Source organism: Dasypus novemcinctus, chromosome 5, assembly GCF_030445035.2.
Source record: "Dasypus novemcinctus isolate mDasNov1 chromosome 5, mDasNov1.1.hap2, whole genome shotgun sequence".
Classification (NCBI taxonomy): domain Eukaryota; kingdom Metazoa; phylum Chordata; class Mammalia; order Cingulata; family Dasypodidae; genus Dasypus; species Dasypus novemcinctus.
In genome coordinates, this window is record NC_080677.1 from 52077667 (window position 1) to 52095332 (window position 17666).

Here is a 17666-nt window from a genome sequence, read left to right on the forward strand (position 1 = left end):
TCTCTTACTGATCTCAGAATTTACTCTTTGTCTTCGGCATTTGACATTCTGATTAGTATGTGTCTCACTCAGAATTGGTCTATTTGGATTTTTTCAAAAAATCCATTAAAGTATATTGTGCTTGTTGGACATGGACATCTATGTCCTTCAAAGGGTTGGGGGATTTTCTACCATTATTTCTTCAAATATTCCTTCTGCCACTTTTTCCTTCTCTTCTCCTTCTGGGACACCCATGACATGTATGTTTGCACACATTTTGCTGTCATTTAGTTCCCTGAGACCTTGTTCAATTTTTTCCATTCTTTCCTTCATCTCTTCTTTTGTATGTTCACTTTCAGAGGCCATTTCTTCAAGCTCACCAATCCTTTCTTCTGCTTCCTCAAATCTGCTATTAAATGATTACAAGGTTTTTAAAATTTTATTTATTGCATCTTTCATTCCCATAAGATCTGTTATTTTTCTACGTATGCTTTCAAATTCTTCTTTGTGCTCATCCAGTGTCTTCTTAATATCCTTAATCTCTTTTGCCATCTCATTGAATATATTAAAGTGATTGTTTGAACATCTATGATTAGTTGTCTATACTCCTTAATGTCATCTGGAGGCTTATCTTATTCCTTTACCTGGGCCATATCATTCTGTTTCTTGGTGTGGATTGTAATTTTTTGTTGGTGTCTTGGCATCTGGCTTATTAGAGTATTTATTCTGGGTGCAGATTTTCTCTTTAGCTTAGGGCTTCCTGCCCTTTCTCCCTTGCTGGTTGAGCAGTAGGAGCCAAGGATGTAGTTGGTGCTGTAAGCTGTAGATGCTCAAGCTGCCCTCATTGTCCCAGGGACCTATGAAACTTCTCCCAATTTCTTCTTTGCCAGGGGTAGGGACAGATTCACAGTGGTGTGGAATAATCCAAATCCTGCAGGCCTGAACTGTTGCTGCCCAGAGGCAATGATGAAGCTTCATGTCCCTTTCTCCCCTGCCTGGGGTGGGAATGGAGCTGCAGGTGTGGGCAGCAATCTGTGCAGTTTGGGTCCAAGAAAAGCACAGTTACTCTGGTAGACTTCTGATTATTTAGTCTGTGCCAGCCAAAGCTACCTGCAGTTACCTGGATAGGCTGGTGCCAGAGGTGAGGCTGAAGCCTGGGCTAGGGCTGCAGGCTGATTTGGTTGAAAGAATCCAGTTCCTACAATCACTGTGATTTCTGGTCAGCATGGCTTCCCCTCATGCTGAAGGCAGAATCAAAATGGTGGCTATCAGCCACTTTCTGACTTGGTCAGGTTCAGATCTTAGCTGTTCTTGTGGTTATACTTTAGCCCTCCAAATTTACTCATCAGTAGCTGAAGTTTGTGCCCAACCATCTCTTCCTCACCATTTTGGAAGTGGAACTTTCAATTCCAGCCACAGAACTTCTCCCAAGGTGGCTTGTCCCTCCAGTGGAGGATGCACACTAGCCTCTGTGGCATGAAGTGATCTCCTTATGAATAGTCTCTGCAGATGGGCATTAACCACCTTCCATTCCTTCAAGGATGTTGTAGGATGTTCCTCTGGTCTCCTGGAGCCCCCAGACAAGTGCTTCAGCTAGCTCCAGAGAGCTCTGGGTGTTTGTTAACTGCCCTGTAGTAGGAGCTGACTCTAGGAGATCCCTACTCCACTGTCATCTTGCAGGTTCTATTTTTTTAATGTGTAGAAATATGTCTGAAAATGAAAAGTAGATACAGGAATGATATTTGAATCTGTAATTAGTGCTTTTTGTTAAACACAGTCTGCTTGCGATGAGTGATATATGGTTTAACTTTTATTCAGCACAAACTATCTACTGCAGCATTTTCCCCTTAAAATTTGGTGATAAGTTTCCCATCTGTTATAATTTTAGGTAAATCTGATCTATCATACATTTCAGCTTTTATAACCTTTGGATATATTTCACTCTTTGCTATTCTTCATAATTCCAAGTTGAAGTTTCCATATTGTAATTCATTTTTTGTAGAAATAACTATTTAGTTTATAGTTTCAGCTGGCCCTTACCGCATTTTAACATAGACTATAGTTAGAAAAAGCACAAGTAGACTGCAATTTATCACTCCCTCAGTGGACATGGTTGGACAGTATTTAGATTACAAAGTTAAACAAAGAACAGTCACTCCTACCAAAAAAAAAACCAAACAGTTAAGTGTGAAAGACATATTATGGTACAGTTTTAACTACTTTTGTAAAATTGTCCACAATCTTTATTGAAGTACAAATGAGAGGTATCTAAATTGAACTTGTATGTAAGAAAAATCCTCAAATTTAGCTTTGTAAAGTAAAGAGTCAACCGGATGAAGAAGCAGGGGAAAGGCATTTCAGGCAAGAAAAAGAACTTCTGAAGTATATTAGGCTCTCTTCAACTGCAAGAAATAGCAAACTATTGGCTAAGTTCTACCTAATCAGCTAAGAATTCCATTACCACTAATAACTGGAAATCCAGGGCAAACTATGACTCTAAAAGGTCAAGAAGGAATCAGATTCTCTGACAAATGACCATTGTGTTGTGTTTAATTCAGCTTTGTTTCAGGAAAAGTTGCCTTCATGTTCACAACACACATGAAGAAATCCAGCTGTCAAATCTAGACAGAAAAATATTGCAAAGGCAAAATGGATATTGTTAAGGCAGTTATGAATAGGAAAATATCTCTCAGAAACTCCTCATGTCTTATCTCATTGACCAGAATTGTGTTGCTTGACTACCACCAAACCAGTCAGGGGTAAGGAATCTGGTATTACAGTAATTAGATAAGTCCCTTGTAAAAGAGGATAAGCTCAAATTTCCCAAGCAAATGACTGTGTGAAGGAGGAGAGGATAGTAAACATATCAGAATTCTGTTAGGAAGGAAGAAAGGGTGAAGTTACAATGGGTAGACAATTAATAGCATAAGTATCAGCAACCTCATACGGTTTTAGTAAATGTTGTATATGCGGAAAGTTTTGAAAGTTAAGCAGAAAAGATAAGAAGATGCAAGGTCATGGAACATTACTGCTCAGATCTAAAGAATTTAAACATAAACTGAAAGTTATAGGGAGCCAATGAGAAGCATTGGAAGGATAATATTTTCATTTAAGAAGAATACACTGCATAAAGGATAAGAAGTGTGTCAAAATAAAACCGAACTGGGGCATATTACAGTAGTTTAATATAATATGATAATGGCTTGAAGTAAAATAGTAGTGTTAATGGAGACAAGAGAGTGTTTAGAATTTGGATTTTATCAATACTAAGGAAAACATCTCCTGAAAAAAACTATATATTTTAAAAGGACTATGTATCCCACCAAAAACACCCAGAAATAATTTAATATGAAAGCTGTGCTTGCAAGAAACTAAGGAAAATTGCTAGGAGCCAAAAGTGAAGAGTCTACAGGAAAATAACATGGTAAGTCAGTGCTGAAGCCATGTCTGACTTTTAGGAATTTACCTATTTGGGTAATCTAGAGCCTTGGGTTCCAGTAAATGCACTGGACACCAGACCCAAAGCATTAGGCAAAAAACATTTGGGAATTAAACTCTCTAAGTCCATTATATAGCTAGAACACCTGAAGGATCACATACTTAGTGAAAGGGAAAGAATAATCTCTTCTATAAATGGTTCTAAAGCAATTGGACCTCCATAAGCAAAATGAAATGGATCTCACCCTATTTTCCCTTATACAAAATGGGTCTGAGACTTATATGCAAAGCAAAAATTTTGGAAAAAGACATAGTGGCTTAGGGTGGGGTGATGTTCTTAGATATGACTAACAAAAGAAAAAAATCAAAATTGAATTTTATCAAAGTTAAAAACATTGCTCTGTGAAAGACCCAATTAGGAGGATGAAAAAATAAGTAACAGACATGGAGAAAATATTTGTAAAACTCATACCTGACAAATGTTTCCTATCTAGAATATCTAATGAATTCTCACAGTATAACAGTAAAATAAATTAATCCTATAAGGAAATAGACAAAAGATAAGAAGAGATATTTTACCAAGGAGGATATACAGATGTCAAATAAGCACATGAAAATGTGCTCAACATCATCACACATATGCTCATAATCTCTATTTTGTCTGCATCCATTTTGTTTAAAATTTAAACAACTTAAACTAGTCATTTTTCCTCCAAGAGTCGATCAAAATTGTTCTTGTCAAGATCATCATTGCTAATCTAACAGTTAATATTTCTCAGTTTTCATCTTCTTAGATATATTTGCTGCATTTGACATAGTTCATCACTTCTGTGATCATGATTTACTTTTTTATAAGACATCAGAATCTCTCTGCTTTTCACTTACTGCATGACCTTTCCTCTCAAAGTTCTTGGCACAATCCTCATCATCTCCTTGACTTTTTTCTGTAGGTATAGCACATGACTCAGTCTTTGATCCTCTTTCCTATCTGCATTCACTCCCTTAGACATGTGAAGTGTTCAGTTACATATATAAGCCATTGATTGCCAATTTTATATCTCCAGACCAGACCTCTTACTACTGAACTCTAGAAGTATTTGTATATAAATTAACAAAAGTATGTCTATAAAGCAATAGGTACTTGTGGGACAGTCATTGATAGCTTCAAAGAGAAGATAGCACATATCTTCCCATACTAATTAGAATACTTGCTTGCATATAACAAAAGAACCTCCTCAAAATGACTTTAGAACTACCTTCATACACATAGGTGAGCTATCTGCAAGAACCTAAAGTTCATTATCCCTTACTCATATCAAAGGGAATGAAGATGATACCTCTCTCTCTACAGTGGAGTTGTCCTGCATGGCGTTGTAGTGATGGATAGTCCATTGTATATTTTGTCACAACCAATAAAATTTTGCAGGACTAAGAGTGTAAACTATAATGTAAAGTGTAATCCATGGTTAATGCTTCAATATGTATTCATCAATTGCAGCAAATGTACCACACTAATGAGGGATATTGTTGATGTGGGAAAGTGTGGGAGGGGGACAGAGTGGGGCATATGGGAATCCCTTATATTTTTATATAACATTTATGTAATCTAAATCTTCTTTAAGAATAAAGTAAATTAATTAAAAATAATCATAAAAAAAGATAACACGTATCTCCCTATACTAACTAGAATACTTGGTAGCGTGTAACAAAAGAACTTCCTCAAAATGACTTTTGAAATACCTTCATGCACATAGGTGGGCTATCTGCAAGAACCTAAAGTTTATTATCCCTTACTCATATCAAAGGGAAGGAAGATGATATTTCTCTCAACTTTGTGACCAAAAGAACTGAGCCTCTTTCTGAGTAGACCATCTTAAGTCACGTATTCATCACTGAGACAATTGCTATTACAATTGTAATTTAGTTAATTGTAGACCACTTACAGACTCCAACTAGTACCAAGGTTGAGAAAGAGTTTCATAAGCTGAGGAAAATGCAAAGATTGAAGGAGCAGTGTGAAGCTGGAAAGTCATTAAGTTTTGAGGAATGGTTAGTAAACAGTGTTGTTTGTAGTAAGTAACAAACCTGAAAACACAGTATATGACTAGGATGGAAAGAAGCAAAAGCATATTAATTTGAAAAGACAAGTTAACATTCTACAAGTCTTTTGTCTTTCTTTGGGGACTCAAAATCTATAGATTTAAATATCTGGTGTAGATTTAATATTCTGTGAGAATACTTCACATGAAAATATATACTAACACTGATTGTTAAAACTATTTCTTCTCTTATCATTTAAGAAAAATTCACAAGGTTTTTAAGACCATTAAGAATATATGACTATAATAAAAATTAAAAATAAGCCAAACAAAAAAGAATATATGATTATATTTTATTTGAAATTTGTAAATTGGGATCAAAAGAATTAATCTATTAAAATTCTGAATGAATAAAATTGAAATAAAATATTTTCATGTGTCAGTCTAAAGATCTTTGGAGTTTTGGTAATCTCAAAAATTAGAAATCTTATTTATTTTGATTTATGAACTACTGTCTCTAAGAATAGAATGTCTTATAAATAGGATTTTCTTGATAGGTTCACATTTTGTATTTTGTTTGACATGTTCAATATGAGTTGCTACAAAAGTACTGCATTTTTACTTTTAGAAAACTAGAAATTATCCTGATATTTGTCAGGTCTATGCTAGCATCTACACAGACTTCTTTTCACTATACCCTTATGGACAAAATAAATGGTCAACAAGCTGGTCTTTTTACTATTCCTGATCCACAACAGAACTAATTTAGAAGACAATAACAAAATATATTATTATGCATTATTAATAATTATATTTTATTCATTGTAGTGAATGATAACCACATATCATTAACTGTATTAGTCAAAGTTCTCTAGGGAAACAGAACCAACTGGAGATATCTGGAAATCTTATGAGATTTTATAAAATGACTGTAGGGATGTATGTGTCCAAGTTCCAAAGAGCAGGCTGTAAGCAAGGAACTCTGGTGAGAGTCCTTGATGAGTTCCCCAGGAGTAGGTGACTGTCTGAAATAGAGATGGGAATTCTCTCCTGACTGTTGAGATCACTTCTCTTTCTAAGACCTTCAATTGGTTAGATGATATGTCTCTCATTGCTGAAGGCAATCTCCTCAGTTGATTGTAGATGAAATCAGCCATAAATGCAATCAACCCACTGATAATTTAAGTCCATGAAATGTTTGTACAGAACAATTTGGTCAGTACTTGCTTGACCCTACAAGTGGTCACCATAAACTTGTCAAGTTGATACATGAGCTTAAACATCACAGTTCACCCCTTGCCAACTTGGCAGCCATACACATGGTCTTAAGCTGTACTTAATCTCTAAATAAAATCAATATCAGATACATATTTTTCTACCTAACAATATTCAACTGTCCTGCATTCAAGTAGAAATGCACTAAATCCCTACAGAATAGAGTACAAATCCTTTGGTAATATTCACTCTTAAACTTGACAACCTTTAGCATAAATACCACAATGTGACACTGATACAGTTTATGTCACATGATAAGGGGATAAGATAAGGGAGAAAACAAAAATATTTTTTACATACTTATACAAATGTACTTATATTAAAACAAGGAAGAAATATTCATGGCCATTACAGTCCTCATTTCTGTAACTAGTCACTTGGTCATAGTTCATAATTAGCACTACCTTCTTCCATTACCCATTCCACGCTCCCTTTACCCTCAGAAAGCACACTGCAATTTTTTTGCCTGGTGGAGTGAAACTTCAGTCCTGAACTTTCTGGGCCATTGGTGGTCCTGCCTGGATAGGGTTGTTGTACTTTTCCATTTACTTTAACCACAGGGCATGGTAATATTAAGAGATGCCCTAGGGGATTTCCTGCATTCCAGGCAAATTCTTCTCTACCTCCATTGTGTAGGTGCAGCCCTACAACCCTATTTTCCCTTAATTGCCAGGATCAAATACCCCAGTCAGTCCTGTTATTCCTTCCCTTGCCTGTTGAATCAGAGGCATGAGGAGCACAAAGTGGACAGATGACAGTCTCAACTTCCAGTTCAATGGATCGTTGTATCTCCTGGTAGAAGCACTCCTCCTTATGGAACTCAGACTTGTAGACCAGTAAGCCTTAAGTTTGCAGGAACAGGAAGCAAAAATGTTGCTATTGGATCACTAGGAGTAATACTGAGGGCTTCCACTCCTATTTCCAACTTTGATTCCTGGACCAGTGATTCCTGTTTGGAAGAAACAGCACCATAGAGTGGACACTGATTTAGAGTATACACAGCCTCCTGGAGAATATTTCACCAGCCCTGCAAGGTATTGTCACCTAGTTGGCACAGTAATTGAGGCTTCAAATGACCATTCCACTGTTCTATCCATCCAGCTTCTTCAGGATGATGGCAAACATGGTAAGATCGTTAAATTTTATGAGCATGTACCCATTTCTGCATATCATTTGCTGTGAAGTGGGTTCCTTAATCAGAAGCAATGTGGTGCAGAATACCATGATGATGGGTAAGACTTTAGATAAGGCTGTGAATGGTAGTTTTGGCAGAAGCATTGTGTGCAGAGAAAGTAAACTCGTATCCAGAGTATGTGTCTATTCCAGTTAGAATATATTGCTTCCCCTTACATGATAGAAGTCATTCAGTGTAATTAATCTGCCACCAGGTAGCTGGATGATCAATTTGGGGAATGGTGTAATACTGGGGCCTGAGTGTGGGTCTCTGCAGATTTGGCAGTCAGCTGTGGCTGCAGCCAGGTTAGGCTTGGTGTGGGGGAAGTCCATGCTGCTGAGCCCGTGCATAACTTCCACCCCTATCACCATAGCCACTTTATTCGTGAGCCTAACCACCATATTAACCAATGACCATTGCTTCTTGGTCCAAGGGATATTGGGGACATGAGCCAAACTTCTTATTTCAGAGGCAAACAGCATCTTCTATAAAAACGAAATTTTAAGTATGTGTAACTTTCATTCTACACTTTAGCCCTTTTCTCTTTCTCTCTCTCTCTCTAATAACTTCTTTTTCCCCACCATAGCTACTGTTGAAAATGATGACAACTACAACCTTAGGAACATGATGAAAAGAATGTGCGGTTAATCTGTGCACTTAAGCTCTAGATTAGCATAGACATAGGGAACTGTTGCTCATTGTTTCAGGTCTCTGGAATTTGCTGGGGTCACATTTGAAATTGAAGAAGCTGAATTATATCCAGACAGTGCAAGTAACCTGAAGTATCCTTTTTTAAGAGATAAAATGTTCAGACTCCATGCTTCCTTTATTATAGTCATTCAAGGTTAAAACATTGCAGTAAATTCTATCACAATATCCCTTATTCACTGCACAATGATTATGTAGGCAGTAGCTCCAAGATTTCCCTGTCAAATTTATCTGAGAGTAAGTGCCCCTTTTCTATTTTATTTCAAGGTATGACTCCCCAACCATTTAAAACATTTCAATAAAAATATTTATTTTTCTATTTCAATAGCAGGCTAGCTCTATGATGTTTCTGGCTGTTCAGAATCTGAACAGCATTGAAAACACTATAATGATACTGCTTGCCATTTGCAAGCTAACTATCATTTGCACAGCACAATACTATGACATGATAAAATTGGTTCTTAGAAAATTGTTAGCCACCTGAGAGAAAGCTAATATTGTCTCAAATAGAGATGGCATTGTTCTCTGGAATGGAGTACATTAAGAGGTATATGACCAGGAACTACATGGAAGAGAATTCTCTGATTTTTTCTGCTTTATTGAAGGGATGGATCAAGGCCACAAACATCTAAGAATTGTCAACTATGAAAAGCCTTCAAATATAAATTTGAGATTTTATTTTTAGTCACCAACTGAAAGTAGAGGGTAAAATATTGTGAAACTGTGTGAAACTATAGATATTATTTTATTATTATTCAGCTACATGCATCACCTTTTGGTTGTTGTTAAAAGGTGAACAAAATTTTCAGATCTTGCTTTCTTCTTCTCTGACATTCTTTTTCCATCCTTTCTTCCCTCCCGCCATACCTTTTCTCCTATCAGCCTTTTTTGCTTATCATGAGATTAGAAAAATCAGTAGTAAATCTCAGATGTTTTATTTTTCAAGGTGCAATTTATATTTTGTATTTAAAAATGCAGAATATATACTTTCCACTTTCATGTCTTCTATCCATTTGTCCAAATCCTCTCTCCCTTACTCTAAAAAGTAGACTTTCTTTTAATAATGAAATGAATATATTTTCAGGAGAAAATTAAAACAGCAGGGTACATACTCTAAGGAATTTTACAGGAATTCCCTAGTCAGAATTAATCTTTTCTTTCTCTGAAATCCCACAACCCATTTATTTTTATTTTATTAAAGAAGCTTTTGATTATGTAAATGATACATAAAAAAATATAGGGGATTCCCATACACCCCACCACCTACACTTCCCACACTTTCCCCCATTAGCAACATCTTTCATTAATGTGGTACATTTGTTACAATTGATGAACACATATTGAAGCATTGCTACTAAATGGTCTAGAGTTCATATTATGTTTTATACTTTATAGGTTTGGAAAAAATGCATAATGGCCTGTATCCATCATTGCAATGTGATGCAGGACAATTCCAATGTCTCAAAAATGCCCCCATGTTACACCTTTTCTTTCCTCTCCCTCCCCTCAGAACCTCTGGTGACTATTGCCTTTATATCAATGTACATGTTCTTCTACTACCCACAAGATTTTTAAAAACATTTTTATGAACCTTATTACATTAATTTGGTAGAAAAGTCATATAAATTTCTATCTACTAGTCTAGGCTGTAGGGTAATGCCATGTTTTTAAAACCATCAACTTTCCACAGTACAAGGCACATAAATAATTCTTGATTTTAAAATAATAAAATGGCTACAAACATGTCTCCAAAGTAGCAGTCAGAGTGATTCCTCCCAAAGTAATAATTAATGTGGGTAACTTAAAAGATAATTTTTAAAAAGCCTTATTCCAAGTATCTGGTAGTAGTATGAGCATGATAATAAAAGTAACTAACCAAGAAAAAGAAAATGTGACGATGCTAAATTAAAGCATTTTGAAGCATCAGGCTTGCTCTCATGCAAAATCTCCCTCTACCTTTCAGTTTTCACATCATAGAGCGCTTTATTAAAATTGAACAACCCTAGTCTGCCTACAAATATGAAATCTAAGCTAAAACAAAAAAAAGCTTTGAAAATAAAAAAGTCTGTAGAAATTTAAAATTGGAAATTTAAAATTTTAGATTGGAAAGGATTCAGCAGATGGGAGGGAAATCAGATTAAAGCTCATGGTGATGAAACCTGTCCAGTTGTGATGTATATGGTATGTCCAAAGATGTGTCAGTTTCATTAGGTGAAACTCAAAAATACCTAGCAGGGAAGTGGATTTGGCTCAACTGATAGAGCATCCACCTACCATATGTTAGGCCCAGTGTTCAAACCCCATTGTGGTGAACTGGCCAACGTGCAGTGCTGATGCGTGCAAGAAGTGCCATGCCACACAGGGGTGTCCCCCACATAGGGAAGCCCCACACGCAAAAAGAGCCACCCCACACGAAAAAAAGCACAGACTGACCAGGAGTGGTGCAGCGCACACAGAATGCTTGTGCAGCAAAATGAAGCAACCAAAAGAGACAAAGATTCCTGGTGCCGCTGACAAGAATGCAAACAGACACAGAAGAACACACAGAGATTGGACATGGAGAGCAGACAACAGGGGGAAAGGGAAGAGAAATAAATAAAAAATTTAAAAATCTTGAAAAAAAATAGAAAACTAGCAGTTGGTATTACTACTTGGAGAGGAGTACTGCTACACACCATAGTCAATGTTCCCATGAGCAAAGATTAAAAGATTGAAAAGAGAAATCTGTTTACATCTCTGTGGTATAAATGCTTGAAAATTTATTGTCAGGAGTCAACAGAGTCAAGCAGTTAAAAGCATGAGTTTGAAAATCATACAGACCTTGGCACAAATTCAGGTTCTGCCCGTGCAACTTTGGAAAACTTAATATAAATGTTTTGCTCTATAATATCAGAATTCTAATATGACTCATCAGAAGGATATGGAAGTCATTTACCACAGCAGCCAACATATATAAACATTGAAAAAGTGGTAACTATGGTTAGGAAAACTCTAACTAACTCCACGGAATATCAAATAAAAATAGGCTCAAATTTTTACTTCAAAGACGATCCCATTGAGTAAAAGAGGAGTTTCTGATCATGCGGTTATTAACTAAACACTCAGGACACTAAAATGAGAGGTATGTCTTCATACTTAAAGATCATCTCCCACCGCCATTTCTGTAATTGGTGGTCATCCCAGAGTTTCTTGGGCATATGGAGTTTGCAAAAAAGGTGTCATCAATTCTTAGCACCAACATTTAGAAAATAAAAACAAAAAGGTATCTAGGTCAAAATAAGTTGAAAATCAAAATGTGAAGGCTGACTTTTAAAAATATCCTCTCTACCATATGAGTGATTAATTTTTATGAAGAAATGATTTTTTTTTTCCCTGAGCACAAAGAATGTAGCCATCACTGTGCTATAAATACCAGAGGCTGATCTGGGGATATAGAAGGAAAAGGACATTGAAACTCATGACATCTTTAAGAAGCCCTTTTCTTACAGGGTTCTAAATCAAAAACAGATTATTCACCAAAAGCTTTTTGATACCTTGAAGGGTTTCTTGCCTGTTTCTTTGGAAGCTATCATTCACTAGTTCGCACTGATGCAACATTAGCTGTCACTCAGAGATGAACTTGAAATTGCTGCCACATGGATAGAAAATCAGTGCTAGGAAGAAAGTGCCTTTGTAAACTCAGAAAACATATTTTCTTTAAAATGGAAAGGCTGACCATGTGATAAATGCTTTTCGTGTAATGGATAAAACCACTCGCTACTTCAGGAAGCATGCTCAAGCCCTCTGAGACTTGCAGCTCTGAGGTTTTTTTTTCTTTGTATCACAAGCACGATTTAACGTTTCTGGGTACCTTCACAGCACCTACATCTTGCATTTCTCTCCCTCCCTTGTCTCCCCACTTCCTTTATTGTTCTGCTTCAAGGAAAAGCAATTAAAATAACTTTTAAGTTAGAAAACAAGGCTTTGAATCGAGATTAAAGGGACTAGGGGTTATTTGGCAGACATTAGGTGGAGAATTGAAGTTTTTAAATGTGCAAAGGATTTTATGGTTGATTCAATTTAATTCAACAAATATTTGTTGAACACCAAACATGTGTATAGCCTTGTGCTAGGCACCATAAAGGAATATGAAGAGGAACCAGACAAGAAACTGACCTTCAAGGGACTTTAATAGAGAAAGGAAATATTTAAGTCTGTGAATGATTGTGATACAAAGCAGTTCTAAATGCCTCAATGATTCTAAAGACTTTAAAGGAGTTTCAGAAAAATAGTTGCATAAGGATAGTGCTGCAGAAGGAACAAATACTTTTCACTGGATTTATCAGAGAGGACTAAATGGAGCCTCAGCAATAGAAGTGGGTAAGGAAGGCAATCCACCTTGATAAAATGATAAAATGAAATCAGTTCTGAGGAGGCTGAGACTTCAGGACTAGCTGTAGCATAAGATAAATGAAGGGAAGAAATGGGAAATATATTGAAAGTAGGTTGGTATTAGATCTTAGACTTATATGCTATGCTAGGAAATTTTTGATGTTATTGTAGGAGACTACAATTTTAGAGCAGTGAAGTTGTTTCGTGATCATAATTACAGTTTAGTAATAAAACTCGACTGTCACATAGGGATGGATTGTAGGAAGAAGATGTGACAAGGCCAATTTGAAGATTATTTGCAAACACAGTACATGAAAAGGGAGCTCTAAAATATGCAGTAGGAATGGAGAGGAGGGAAGATATTTGGAAATGGGTTTGGGTTTGAGAGTAAAATTGACAGAAGTTGGTCCTATAGGGGAATTGATTTGAAGATAACTCCAAATTTTCAAGACTAGATCCTTGCAAGAGAATAGTGTCTTCTAATAAATGATTTAGGAAAGAAAGTGGGAAAAGCAGAGCCAAATTATTAAAGGTTGAGATTGATGGCAACACATGGAAACAAATGCCCATAATAGTGTATTTAAATACTATAAATGAGATAGGGTCAGAAACATAATTTAATGATATTTCTGAACAGAGTGAATTGTGTGGTGTATCTACATATTCTCAAACTCCCAGACATAAAAAAATATAATTACAGTTTATTTTATCACACTATACTATGCAATAATTCTATTTATTGTAATTTTTTATTTTGTTTTTCTATGACACGGTTCAGAATTAATTACACATTGAAGGCTTCCAATTCTACCCGGCCTGAAATTTCCATAATTCTACAAAATATTTTCTTTTGACTAAAGAACAAAGGTTCACAGAAATGTGAAAAGTGAGACTAAATGATTGAAGTGATTCTTTAGGTCTTCATAATCAATAAAATGTACAATTGACTTCAGGAGGTAAAGAAAAGTGGACTATTCTAACAAGTATGTTTTTAAAAACTATGCAGTGGGAAAGTATGAATGATATGTTAGAACCTGGACCTGTCCTAGCCTTAAAATTTTGATGAACTAAAGTTGAGAAAAACAAAGAGAGCAAAATATATAGTGTTGGTATTTGGTAAATGGATTACATGTATATATTTGGCTAAACATGGAACTTTATTTTAGGGGCTTCATTGTGATCTTTCACAGCATGATTGAATAAAACTGTAGTTTGCAAATACACAAACTAGTGTAAGAGTCATTACTTTCATTAAGAATATTACAGTGAATAAATTAACCTAAAACAATAAAACCTGAGCAGTTGATATATGTAAGTCATTTACGTCTTGTAGACTCATTTGGGGTAGAGAAGAATAAATGTGTTATGGTGAAGGTTTCATTAGCACTTGCATTTCAAATGACTTCGAAGCACACAATAAGAATACAAAAGCAATAAATATCATCCATAAACAAGAATACCATACAGGGTTGTGGCTTTTCTTTTTTTAATAAGATGTTCTGTGCCATTACACTTTAATAGTCCTGCTGAATTTTCAATATGAAAAAAAAGCTTAGGAGGTCTTCTGTGGTGCCATCATTGTACTCTGCAGCCATATTTTATCCTACTTTATTACATCACTTTGCATTCATAGCTACGTATGCGATGATGTCTCATGGGAAATGTCAAAGATGCTACAGGAAAACTTTAATGTAATATATTAGCACTGCTTGTCATTGTGGACTTGATGCTAAAGAGCTTATTTTAGGCCATACAAAATAAATACTCAGTTTAAGCATAATGATGTCCTATCCGTTGGATTTATAAACTGGAGGATCTATTGACAGAAACAGGTATTTTAAAGGTGTTTTCATTTAGCATCTTATTAGGATCTTGGTAGATATAGTGAAAGGACCCACTCACTGCACCTTTGGGGAGAGAATAAAGCCAAAGGAACTTATTCTCAGATAGCTGGCCATGTGCTATCTGATAACTGCCAATGTGCTGTTCTATTTACCCAACATCCTTTTGGTGATAAAATTTCTTTTTAATTCTGTTTAGATCAGTACTAGTTTTCACAAATTTCTATATTCTGTTCAGACCAGAATAAGAATTACAGATTTCCATGTTGCCAAGATAGAGTTAGATTCTCATTGGTGATCCAACAAAGAGCTATAAAGAACAAAGCAGAGAAAACAAAATATAATATAATATTCTTGTAATGACCACTAAGAAAAATTTAAAATGCTCTTTGAATGTTGCAGTTATAGGAAAGGACTTTTGGATACACATTTAAGGATGGGAATGAACTAATACAGGGTAGGTGGTACTTGTCACTGCTATGTCACCTCTTCGTTGGTAGCTCTTCTAGAACAGTACAGCGAGTCCTAGCAAGCATCCAGGAAAAGGCTAATGAGTTCAGTCCCCTAAATAGCTCAGTTCCTTGGAGGATTTATGCTCAAGATTTGATTCAGGCACTTCAATCTGCAAAGCATCATGGACCCTAAAACAACTTATCCCTGTCTCATACCTCACCTGGCTTCTTAATTGGGGGGCTCCCATCTTTCTTCAGCTCCCAGAAATGCCACATCCTCAGAGAAGTGTATCTTGACCATTCTGCTTCCAATCCCAAGGCACTTACTTTTTATCACACTGCCTCATTTGCTTTTTCTTCCTAATCTATATCATCAGGTTTATAAATAAGTTTCCTTTCTTACTTGTTTACTCTACAATTCTGCCACCAGAATGTAATTTCCAATGAGGACAAGGATCACATTTGCTTTTCACCACTCCATGCTTAGAGCCTGAAATAGTGCTTGGCACACAGTGAGAATTAACCAGCACTTAGAAAGGTGGGAGGGAGCAAAAAGAGAAGCCAGGAGAAAGGAGAGAGTGAAGGAAAACAAGGAAAACATTATGTGGTTTATGACACTTTGTTTTATGAGACTTTACCAACTCACACTAGTGTCTGAATGGAGTGAATGACTTAACTGTTTAGGGCCTCATTTTTTTAAAATGAAAATAAAAACCAAAATTGTTTGATTACAGCCAGACATAATGTATAGAAATCTGGGACTTATGAAGCCCTAAAAAAAGTAAGGTATTATTATTAATTAAGGTTTCTGATTCTCTAACCATAAATAACAACTAACTCTTTCCTTTTGGTTTCCCCTCCATTCCGTAAACATATCTGACATAAGGAAATTGAGAGTGACTCTTTTTTTTTCTAAATTCTACTCAATTTATTCATTTTTTTAAAAAATATTATATTCAAAAAATATGAGGTCCCCATTCACCCCCACCACCCCTACCCCACCACTCCCCCCACAGTAACACTCTCCCCCATCATCATGACACATCCATTGCATCTGGTGAGTACATCTCTGGGCATCGCTGCACCCCATGGCCTGTGGTCCACACCACAGCCCACACTCTCCCACATTCCATCCCATGGGCCATGGGAGGACATACAATGTCCGGCAATTGTCCCTGGAGCACCACCCAGGACAACTCCAAGTCCCAAAAATGCCTCCACATCTCATCTCTTCCTTCCATTCCCCGCACCCAGCAGCCACCATGGCCACTTTTTCCACACCAATGCGACATTTTCTCGATTATTAACCATAATAGTTCATGAATAGGATATCATTAAGTCCACTCTGATCCTTACTGTATTCCTCCATCCTGTGGACCTTGGCTTGGTTGTATGTATTCCACATCTATGTCAAGAGGGGGCTTAGATTCCACATGGATACTGGATGCAATTCTCCTGCTTTCAGTTGTAGGCACTCTAGGCTCCATGGTGTGGTGGTTGACCTTCTTCACCTCCATGTTAGCTGACTGGGGTAAGTCCAATAAATCAGAGTGTAGGAGCTGAAGTCTGTTGACGCTCAGGGCCTGGTTATCATATTGTCAGTCCAGAAATTCAAATCCCCTAGATATATCTTAAACCCCAGCACCAACTACAATTCCAGTAAAGTAGCATGTAAGGCTTGTGAAAAGAGATCCCATCTGAGTCCAGCTCCATCACGCAGAAACACCAGCTCCAAAGAAGGGCCAACTGACATGGCAGTGAACCACATCTGCCATGACCATAGAACCTGTGGGTCTCTTTAGCCCTCAAAAGGACCAATACCTGGGGTTGTATCTACTTTATCTGTCTCTGAGCCTCTGCTCAGGTGTGCATAAGGGCAATCCTTCTGACAACCTCCAGACTCTTTTTTAGAGACTCATAGCCATATAAACTCATTTCTCCTTTCTATTTCCCCCTTACTTTAGGTCAAACAGCATTTTTAACTCCTGTTATTATATGTAGACAGGGATATTCTGCTGGTCCACGTTGAACCTTTAATTCAAGGTCATTTTCTAGTTACGTCATCAGCTGGTACTTGGTAGTGATCCCTTGGTGCCAGGGAGGCTCATCCCCGGCTGTCATGTCCCATGCTGGGGGGAAGGCATTGCATTTACATGCTGAGTTTGGCTTTGAGACTGGCCACATTTGAGTAACACAGAGGCTGTCAGGAGGGAACTTTAAGGCACAGTGCTGCTCTAGGCCTTATTCTTATTTCAGGAGTATAGGCTCACAAGCATAGTCATTAGTATCAGGGGTTCACTGTTGGACCCTCATTCCTTCCTGGTCCTTACCGTTGCACCTTGGGGACTGCCACTGCTCCCCTAGGGACCACGACAGAGCCCCCCCTGGC